At 45.4% G+C, this 9753-nt stretch overlaps 1 non-coding gene across 1 annotated transcript; it reads left to right on the forward strand.

Moving 5' to 3' along the window:
* Window positions 1-7381: 7381 nt before the first annotated feature.
* On the forward strand, window positions 7382-7488 carry LOC124967656 (U6 spliceosomal RNA). Its single transcript, XR_007105578.1, has one exon. It is a non-coding gene; the product is annotated as a U6 spliceosomal RNA (small nuclear RNA).
* The last annotated feature ends 2265 nt before the right edge of the window (window positions 7489-9753 follow it).

Genomic DNA, 9753 nt, shown 5'->3' on the forward strand with positions numbered 1-9753 from the left:
ATTTATTTGCTTGCTCATATGCAAGCTGTTTGACTAAAGGCATAGCCTGGTCTACATCTCCAAATATACATCCTGCTGTTTGAATCAGTCTGTCTACAAAATCGGCATAGGGTTCATTGTTGCTTTGAATAACCTTAGATAATTGTCCCTGAGGATCGCCAGCACCTGAAAGCGTTTTCCAAGCTTTAGTGGCAGCAGCACTAATTTGTTGATACACACCGGGGTAGAAATTAATCTAATTACCTTGCCCTTCATATGGTCCTTGGCCTGTCAGCATGTCTAGATTCCACTGAGGATTGCCCACAACTGCATTACATCAGGCAGTATCAGAACATAACTCCTGGTTGGCCACCTTCCACATAAGATATTGTCCCCCAGATAAGCATGCTTTTGCTAAATTACCCCAATCAGTAAGAGTAAGATTTTGACTTGCAACATTCTCTAACAAAGAAATGGTAAATGCAGCTTGTACTCGATAGGCCATAACTGCCTCTTTTAACTATTTCACTAATTTTATTTCTAATATTTGATGATATCTCTGATTGTTTTGATCTTCAAATACCAGGAATATTGGGAACACTGATTGAGATTTTACATCAGCCCACTGTCTGGGGGCCGCCCCTGTGCAGCAAGTACATGCACTCCTACAACTTGGAAAAGAGTGGTGACCTGGATTATATGCCAGAGGGCATGGCATGATAGGGGCTAAATGCCACTGAGAGAACTTTTTTTCTAGCTCTGTCTCAGATAGCTCCTGTTCTTCAGAGTCACATCCCTGTTCTGAGTCTGAACATCTACTTTCTCTTTCAGAAGCTCGACTTGATTGTTCTTCTTTTACAGTTTCTAATATCTCTTCCCCTTCTCTTAGCTGTTCTTGAAATTTTGGTTTTTTGGAAGTCAGACAGAAACGAACTAATGTCCATATAGGCAAAGTACCAAGAGGGAGAGGCGTTTTTTCATTTTGTTTACAGAGGTCCTTTCCCAAACACTCCCACTGAGGGACAGAAAGGACCCTTCTTCTAAGGACCAAGGACAGGCTTCTTCTATAGTTTTAAGGAATTTCCGTGCAGTTTTAGACTTTAACAGAGTTCCATTTTCTCTTAACAATGCCTTAAGAAAGCCTTCCATGAGAATCCATGAAATTTCCGATCCCATGGCTATAATATGGTCTCTCTGATCACCACATCAACAACAAACAGAAACCAAACAAGAAAAAGTAACAAAAATATTAACACAACTAACACTTTACACACATTCATTTACTACAGGACGTCCTTTGCTGTCTCTTGGGACAGCCTTCTGTTAAGTTCCCTCACTAGGGGAGCCTTCCATTAGTACCTTAAGGTCACTGTTTCCTCGAATAGGGAAACCTGCTACTTGACTGCTAGTTGACTGTGCTAGTGAAAATTTTTCTCCTTTATTACTTACCTGAGTGCTCACCGTTCCCCATATGGGCCAACAAATGTCACCATCCAGCGGGACATAAAGACACGTACACCTCAGATTGTCATGAAGCTTTTTTTTTTTTTATTCAGATAACACCCTCTATATATAAGCAGTCTCATGCATAAGAGATTTTGATCAGATATATCCACCCAATCCTGTTAAAGGTCAAGCAATCACGAGCTCAAGCATACATGTAGTCAATTGTAATAGCTTCCTGTTTTTCTCCAGGCATACCAAGCACGCCCTTTGGCTCCCTGCCAGCCCACATGGAGTGTGATCAGGTACAGGAGAGATCAAAGAATGGGCAAAAATGCAGGGCCTGAGCATGGTGCAAAGGGCAGGCATCTCCTGCCGGTGGGACCAGCCACCACCAGAACTGGGCTCATGACAGCATCTCTGCCCCCAACTGGGACACATCAGAGCTAACACCATAGGAGCCCCTGGAACCAACCGGTGAGGTTGACTTGAAATGTGGCCCCCACTGGACCCAATGTGGGTCCCCTAACAGGATGTCCACACCCATTCTGCCTCCCTGGCCACTCACACAGTTGGGCATCTGGAGTGGGCACAGGTCATGGAGCAAGGGGAAGCAGGTCCAGCTCAGATGGAGGGGGCCTGGGAGCAGGTGATGGGGGGCTCCCCAGAGGAAGCAGAGACACAAAGGTGGGGACTTTCCAAAGGTAGGAAGGGTGTGTAGAGGTGACTGACTGCCCTTAGGGTGACAGACCATCTTTCCCAGGCTTGTCCCTGCCAGGCCTGGCCTCTGAGCATCTGAGATGAGCAGTTTCCACAGAAGCTGGAAGGCCCCACATACCCGTCCTCCTGGCACACAGTGACTGAGAACTGACCCACCTCAACCCTCCCAAATGCAACCCCTTTGCCCGCTCCCTGTATCCTGGTCACAGCTTGCTCTTCTCAGAGCACACACCATCCCCCTCTCAACACACAAGGTAGGGACTACTCTGAGGACCTCAGGATGATTCTGGAGTTTCTCCCACAGAATTGCACAGATGTACGTGTGTGTGTGTGTGTGTGTGTGTGTGTGTGTGTCTTGCTGGGGTTTAAAGCCAGGCAAGCATTCTCCCACTGAGTTATGTCCCCAGCTGCAGGCAAATTTCACTGATCACACAAACCACAATTAACATTCACTGACTTACCATTTACTTTCTCTTTGTCTCTTCTCCCATGAACTTTGAGAAAATTGTGACTTTTGAATGTCCCACTCCACACCACCTCTCCAGTTCCTGGGACAGAGACTGTAAGGTGAGACCTGGACATCTGCTCCTGAGTAATGACCACTGGTGAAGAGACAGGGGTGACGTGGAATAGCCCTGGTGGAGAGTGGGTCCCGAGGGTCCCCATGGCTCCTCACACACATTGTCTTCATGGGCTACCCCAGCAACCTTCCAACAAGTTTCCCTCTACTGAACCAGATCAGAGCTGGAATTCTTAACTTTAGAAAATAATTTCACTGACTAATAATCTGTTCCTCTTGGAGAACATCAGTTTTTACTGAGAGGTTTTCCTACATTCTATCCTGGGCTTGGGCTGTTGGGTCAGGAGATATGGTCCCTCTTGGGAGGCTTTCAGAGTTCAGCAGTCTGCAAAGGACTGTGGGGAAAGTTGGAGACACTTAGAGTTCAGAGGAGAGGGTCCTGAAACTGAGAAACACATCATTCCGTAACACACAGTGTGTTTTCCAGTGAACTGAGCAGACAGGCTGTTTTATTAGACAATAAGGACTGAGCAAAGCAGAAACAGAACAAAAAGCAGACAAGTCATTTCAATGTTACTTTCTTTGTAAAGGTGGAAGCAGAGAGAATATCTTTATTATGCCAGTCACAACTGGCTTGTTTAGGGAGTTACCTGCTATCTCTCACTCTCCCAACTGCCCAGCTGGTCATTTCTGCTTGAGGAGGAAGAACTGTAGCACTAGAGACCCCATTTTGACTTGGTCTGCTGAGCCCAATGCAGGGGCTCAGTGCCAACCAAGGCTTCCTGTGATGCACCATCAACACAGAAAGTGCTCTGTAAACAGACACCAGAAAGCCCTGAGCCCTGAATGGAAATAGGGAGGACCTTGAAGGTCTAGGAGAGGGGAAAGAGGCTGGTTTCAGGCGAGAAGAGGATTCAGGTCCCACTTTGAGTCAGCCTCCTCAGAACTTCCCTCCCAAGGGACAGGTGGATTCAGGTGGGACCTTGATGTGAACTAAGTTAAAGGGATGATAAATGAGCATGAGGAGGTGGGACTTGACTGTGGGGAAAGAGGCAGTCCTCAGGTGGCCTAGGGGGGGATGAATCTATTCAGACACAGGAGCCAGTCCTCAATCTCGGAAGCCCTGCGCCTGGACCCTAGTGAGTGTGCGAGGGGACCCTGACAGACAATGGAGCTCAACTCCTGTGTCTCACATTGGCCCCAACCTTGTACTTCACCAATGTGTCCTAAGATCTGCTCATATTAAACTGGATAGCTGTGATAGAAGATTGGAGAGTAGTGACAGATCAGGGGTCTCTGATGACTTCATGGCTGTGGCATGCCTGGAGCCTAGGAATGTTCCTGTGCAACAGCACAAGATGCTCAGCTGCTGTGGAAATGACCTGCCTGAGGAGGCTCTGTGCAAGAATCCTGTCAGCTCTGACCTTGATCTCAGGCACACAGCTCCTGGGAATAGAGGAATTCTCATGCTAGACAACCACAATGTTTCACCAGTTGTGCTTCCCCTGAGTTTTCCCACTCCAAGTAACTTTTAACAGTGGACTTTCTTGAGAGCTACACATAACTACTGACATTGTAATTTGCAACTGTGGAAAAGCTATAGGGATATCCTATTTTCTGTAACTTTCCTGAATACAAAGATTAATGCTTGCATAGACTTTAATTTGATAATGAGACATATATAAATAAAAATTGTAGATCTGCTTCTGCATTAGAGAACAACATTCCACCTGATCCAAGCCATTTAATTTCAATATCTGTGTTTTATTTTCTAAACCACCATCGCACCTCACCAGAACCAGCAACTTTGGCCGCAGCTGCTCTGGACTTGGCATTAAATTTCACTAGAGCTTAAGTTATCTTTCCCCATTAGGATACAGAGAAGCAAGGCTTGTGTGGATCAAGTTTAGTCCTCTATTCTCTCCCCTATTCCTTTTTGGGTGCTGTGGTGGGGATGGTGGGATCTGGACAAGGGAGGAGTGGAGAGTGCCGGAATTGGGCAGGGCCAGGTCAACCCAAGAATCCTAGGCTAGAGAGGGGCCAGGCTGAGTGAGAGGTCTCTGTGCACCTGCACGGATATTCACCTGTTGGGGGGGTGGCTTTGGGTATTTGAGAGGTTTTACTGAGATTGAGGGAACCTGTTCAGGGGCTGGTCTGACCTGGGAAGCAGACATTTCTCCTGCTCTTTTGGGGGTTTCAGTTGGGCATTTAAAAGAGCCAGTAGGCTATTTTACAGTAGGAGGGGTGATGGGAATGGGCAAATTCTGAACAGGGGTGAAAGTTCAAGGCACTGTGAATATGAGAAGAGGCTGCCTCAGTAGAAGTTGCTGGTCTGTCCTGCCCCACTCTTCAGGGACAGTGTTTGGTCAGGCCTGACACTAACAGACTGCACCATGTTGGTTTTTCTCCAGAGGTCCTCCCAGGTCAGCTGAAAATGGAGCCCACCAGGATGGGAGTTCACCTTGCTCTTGGAATACCACCTCCTCCAGGGCCTGGGGTGTGCTAGGTAAGTCTCTACCACTGAGTGCTTCCCTGTAGCCACTGCCATTTTTGAAACTGAGTCTCCCACGGTGCCCAGGCTGACCTTGAACTCACATCTTCATGTCTCATCTGGGATTACAGGCCAACACTATCGCACCTGGCACAAGAATACATTTCTGTCAGTAGCAGACTAAGTGTAGCAGCTTAGTAACCTAAGATTATATCGCCTCATGACACTGTACACATTTTAGTTCATGTGAGTGCACTCTAACATGTTGGCACAGTGACCTAACTGCCTAAGGACACTTTTCCCAGAACCTATCCCCATGTCAAGCAAAACATTTGTGTATCTCAAAGGACATTTGAAAGAGAAATAGAATGACAGCAGATGAAAACCTTGTTACAAGATAGAATAGTTTACCCAATAGGACCACAAGAATGTGGGGAAGAACTGAGGAATGACACCCAACAGAGTGGGAGAAGGTGTGACAAAGTCACCGAGTGAGTGTACCAGGATCTGATGTCACCTGAGGCTGTGCCTTGCAGTTCCTCGGGAATTCTCAGAGTTACCAGGTGACCCAGCAATTGCAGGAAAAGGGACAGGTCTAAGAGTAATAAAAACATATCAGGGTGACAGATCTAGTCACAGCAGATGAGTTCTATTTATCCCCTGAGGAGACAACCCAAGAAATGTCCATCAGTTCTTCAACCTATGAACAAATTTGGTTTGTCCAAACATGAAAGGTTACTTGGCAACAAAACACAATGAAATCCAGACACATGAGACATTGGTGAATTTTTGAAACATTATGCTAAGTAAAAGACACAGATTCAAAAGGGTCATGTATGACTCCATTCACATGAAGTACTGGAATAGACAAAACCATAGAGATGCTAATTATAATAGTGATTGTCAAGGCTCAGGGGTAATGAAAATGATTGCACAAATCTCTGAATAAATTAAGAAACCATTAAATTCTCACATTAAATGGATAACTTATGGTATGTAAATGATAACTCAATGAAGCAATATTGGAAAGACTAAGTCACTTATTGAAATAATTTATCCACTAAATCCTTATTGACTGATATTTGTCAACACTGAGATGACAATGGAGATAAAATAATAAACCAGATAAAGGAAAGAATAACCTTGTGGTATGTGACTTCTATCTCAAATGAAGGAAGAATGGAAAGACTGTCAAGTCAGTTATTGAAATAACTCTTCAAATATGTCCTTAATGACTAGGGTTTTTCAAAACCAAACTTGGTGATGGAGATCAAATAATAAACCAGAAACATCCTGTTCTTGCTTTCTGGTCTCACAGTCTGGTGAGAATGGCAGGCACAGGGCACATGACAAGAAGGCCTGGTAAGGGTTCTGACAGGTGAATTCCCAGAACAAGTCCATTCTGACTGTTTCTGTATCCAAAGGTGCAGATCAACCAGTTTGATGAAAGTTCCTCTGAGGACGTCTGGGACAATCAGCACAAGCCTCACCTGGTGGCTTATACTGAGCTGCTTGTAACTGGCAAATTTATTTCTGAATTCTACTTGTGGTTGCTTCAGACAAATTTTGACATTTCCATGAAATGTTTGGGTTCTGTCCTTCATGGGAAAGGCAAAGCCAGAAACATTTTGCTCTTAATTTGAAGGAGAGCAGAGGTCTTCTTCAGGCTGTGTGGGGACCTCAGCCAAGAAGTTGGGTCTCTTTAAAGTCCTCCAGTGACAATTGACCTCTGTCCCTTATGGAAGTTGCTCTGTGGCTGGACCTTTGGCCAAGGAAAGAGGGTCTGCAACTCTGTCCCCTCACCACCACTTCTTGGGTCTCAGATCTCTGCCCAGCAGTCTGAGTAATGGTCCTGGGTTGTAATTATAGGAGCAGCTCAGCAACGCCCTATCCTTAGCAGTAAGAGCAATGTTCACCTAGTCACCTGCTGTGCCCTATGTGACCACACACAAGAACTCATCTGAAGGCTAAGAGCCCTGGAAGATGTTCATTCCTTCTCCTGGGCCACCATTAGTTAATCTTTGTCATTTTCAGATCTCAGTCATAATCCAAGAAGTGCTAGCTGGAATTTTGATGAATTATAACTGGATTTATTTAACAATCCATGAAGAAGGTGTCATTATATGCAATAAACAGAAGTAGTATCAACCTATACAGTTAAAGGCAAGGGGTCAGGTTGGGTATTTTTGAGTCCAGCCTCACATTTATTCATCAAACCCCCAGGTCCTGTGCTCCCTTCGGCAGCACATATACTAAAACTAGAACAATGCAGAGAGGATTAACACGACCCCTGCACAAGGATGACATGCAAATTCATTAAGTGTTCCATATATTTAAACATCATTATCCTGTGTACATGTATGATTATACAAATGGTGTGACTCTACTTCGTGTACAACCAGAGAAACAAGAGTTGTACCCCATTTGTGTACAATGAATAAAAAAAATCCCAGGTCTCCCCAGTTCAGCTTTCTTATTCATAAATCACACTGATTTGATTAGGACTTCTCTGCCCTACAGAGCATCTGGAACTTTGGAGGAAATTTCCAAATACAGATTTATGTAGTTAGCGCAGAAATAAAAACAAGCAGTGAAAGGGAGGCAAAGCTCCACCTCCCTCCTCTTATGGTCCTTGCTGGGCCTGGGAATTAAATTGCTACAGACAGACTAACAGGAGAAAAAGACACAAATTCATTTAATCCAAATTCTTATGTGGCATGGGAGCCTTCCTGAGGAAATGAAGACCCGCTGGACACAGAAGTGCATGATGTGATCCCAGCAATTCAGGAGGCCAAGGCAGAAGGATCACATGTTGGAGACCAGCCTGCACAACTTAGCAAGACCCTGTGTCAAAATAAAAGCAAAAGGATAGGGGATGCACCTCAGTGGTAGAGCAGCCTGGGTTAAATTATCAGTACCACATTAAAGTAAAAAATTTTTAAAAAGGACCTGAAGACCCAACGAAGCTTAGTCAATCATTTCTGGGGCTGGGGATGTAGCTCCATGGTACAGTGTTTGCCTTGCATGCATGAGACCCCAGGTCCAATCCCCAGAACCCCCCCCCACACACACACACACTTATTGCATAAACCAGAAGTAGTAGATTGTGATCAGGCCAGGGGACTCAAGCTAAGGCCACGGGTTGCATAGAGAAGTGACTGGGAAGATCAGGGCAGGTTTAACGTATTTGGTTTGCTCAGATTTTCCTCAGCTTCTGCCTTCCCCCCTTGATTTTGAGAATGCTACTTTAGATGGAGGAATTTTTCATGAGGCATTTTCCTTTCCCAATATTAAAAAAAAATAGAATAAGGGTCTAAATGATCCTCTTGTACCTGCTGCTTCTTAAGTGTCTTGGATTCCAAATAGCCAACACACCAGAGTGGCACACTGGGGACTGGGATGTTAACTCCTCTGGCTGCTTCTTTTGAAGAAACATGAAAGCCTTCAACCCTGAGCTGCTACAGTGGTCAACATCTGAAGTCAACCCCAATGGTGATGTCCTGGAGGAGACAGCAGCCCTGGACCTGCATCCCTTGGGCCCTGAGGCTATTGGATCACCTATCTGGTTCCCATCTCTTTCCTACTTTCAACTCCTTCTTCCTCTTGGACAGCGTTGGGTGTTACCAGAGGCTGATGAGGAGTCTGTATCCTCTGGGTCTCTCTGAACCCTGCACAGCAGAGACCCAACAGAGATGTAATGCTGGGGACTGCATCTCCCCATGCAGAAGGGTCGGCCCATGTTCATGAGCTGGGTTCCCCTGCAGAAGAGCATGGCACCTCTGGCATTTGCATGGGAAATCATCTGGTCACATGCCCAACACCAGATGACCAAGGGTCAGTTTGTAGACTGGGAAAGCTAAGGGTGCCTTGGAATTTCCCTATTCCATCCTTCAGAACCCCAGAGTTTTCATGCTAAAATGCAGCAACCTCTCCCAGAGCTTGGGACTACACAAAATGCAAGCACGGTGCTCCCAGCAAGCCCACATGCGGTTGGCAAGTGATCACAGGAATTGCTGCTTCCAAGTCTGTTTTCAGTTTCACAAATGCATTTTCTACATTTCCTTTCTTCTCCAGTCACCTCTTCCTTCATTCTTTCTCTCTCTTTCTCCATCTCTTCCCTGAGATTCTACTGCCTGTTGCTTTGGATTATTGACTTATGTTAGTTACTAAGTCTTTGTCTTCCTCAATGAACACTTGGTATGGGTTTTCATTTTTCCAAATACATAATGCTGGTAGAGACTCATGTTGAAATTCGACTGCTGGTGTGGGGGCATCAGGAGGTGAGTACGTTAGGAGGTGAGTGGGTGGTTAAGAGGGATTAATATATGTGTGAACCAGCACAGTGACCATGACTGTAATCCCAGGGATTTGTAAGACTGAGGCAGGAAGATTGCAATTTGAGGCCAACCCAGAAAACAGATCTGTCTCAAAATTTAAAAAATAAAAATGGTTGGAGATGCTGCTCAGTGGTAGAGTGCCCCTGGGTTCAATCCCCAGTGCTGCAGAGAAGGTGGGGTGTTGCTTTCTGTTCTGCAGGAGTGCATACTTGCTCTTGCAGGTCTAGATTAGTTACTAAGAGCTGGCTGTTATACAGTAAGTC

The sequence above is a fragment of the Sciurus carolinensis genome, chromosome 16 (genome assembly GCF_902686445.1).
Source record: "Sciurus carolinensis chromosome 16, mSciCar1.2, whole genome shotgun sequence".
Taxonomy (NCBI): domain Eukaryota; kingdom Metazoa; phylum Chordata; class Mammalia; order Rodentia; family Sciuridae; genus Sciurus; species Sciurus carolinensis.